The following is a 1250-nucleotide window of genomic DNA, read 5'->3' on the forward strand; positions in this document are numbered from 1 at the left end:
AACTGGGTTAACTAGTATTTAATATTTTCACTAAATTGCAAAAAGCAGGTTGAACATAGGCTCTTCTGGGTATTTCTCTAGAGTACGGCCTTTTGACATCCCAACTCACTGTCTTTTTGAAGTCCCTCTCCCTGCCACAGTAACCACCAAGCTGCTGAAAAGGCTTCCAACATGGGGGCTCTCAAGGGTGCGCGGCCAAGAGTCCGCCGTCCGAGAGTCTGGAAGCTGAGAGGCCTGTCGGCTGGAAGCTTCTTAGTGTTTGGTTGTCTTCCTCTGGGAAGAGCACGTTCCTTAGAGCCTCAGGCAATGGACAGCAATTAAAAATAACTAAACGAGGGGCGCCTGGGTGGCTCGGTCGGTCAAGCGTCCGACTTCGGCTCGGGTCATGCTCTTCCGGCTCGTGAGTTCGAGCCCCGAGTCGGGCTCCTTGCTGCCTGCTCTGGATGCCACGTCTGCCCTCTGCTGCTCACATCCGGTCTCCCTCTCTCAAAAATGATTTAAGATAAACACCAAAGAAAACAAAACTAAACAAGCAGAACGTATTCGGTAAAGAAGGTCAAGGAGAGTCACCGGCTTCCTTTTGAATTAAGAAAGGAGAAGGGGCACCTGGCTGCCTCAGTCGGCAAAGCATGTGTTTCTCCATCTCGGGGTTGTGAGTTCAAGCACCACATTGGGTGTAGAGATTACTTGAATAAATAAATAAAATTAAAAAAAAAAAAAAGAGGAAGATAATGTAGGCAAGGGTTCTTTCTAAGATAATTTATCAACCACAGATCTGCCCTAATTTCTGGCCACTGTGGGAACTTCGGAAACCTTCCCACAAGAACCTCTGACTTTGTGTTCAGTCACACTTTCAGTACATGATGTAAGGGCTTAAGTCATTTTGATTATGTCTGTTGAAGACGTCGGAGGAGATCAGGTACAAGTCTTCATTACTGCTAAGTTGTCATATTGCGTGGAACTGTTCTTTCCTATGAGAGGAGGTGAAGGAGTTTTGTTTTTTGTGTTTTGGTTTTTTTTTTTTTTTTTTTTTTTGCACACTTGTGTGAAAACCTGGTTCCTTCAGGCTGGCATCACTCCTCCAATACTCAAGAACCAGAGCGGGTTGAAAACTGAGGCATTTACCTGCAATGGTAATCAAAGAGGTACATAATTATATAGAAGCAAGTATTTGGCCTACATGAGATAAAAACTAATTGCCTGAACCCTGTGATCTGACCATGATCTTAGAAAACATGGCAGTTTTGGGG

Source organism: Neofelis nebulosa, chromosome 2, assembly GCF_028018385.1.
Source record: "Neofelis nebulosa isolate mNeoNeb1 chromosome 2, mNeoNeb1.pri, whole genome shotgun sequence".
Classification (NCBI taxonomy): Eukaryota; Metazoa; Chordata; class Mammalia; order Carnivora; family Felidae; genus Neofelis; species Neofelis nebulosa.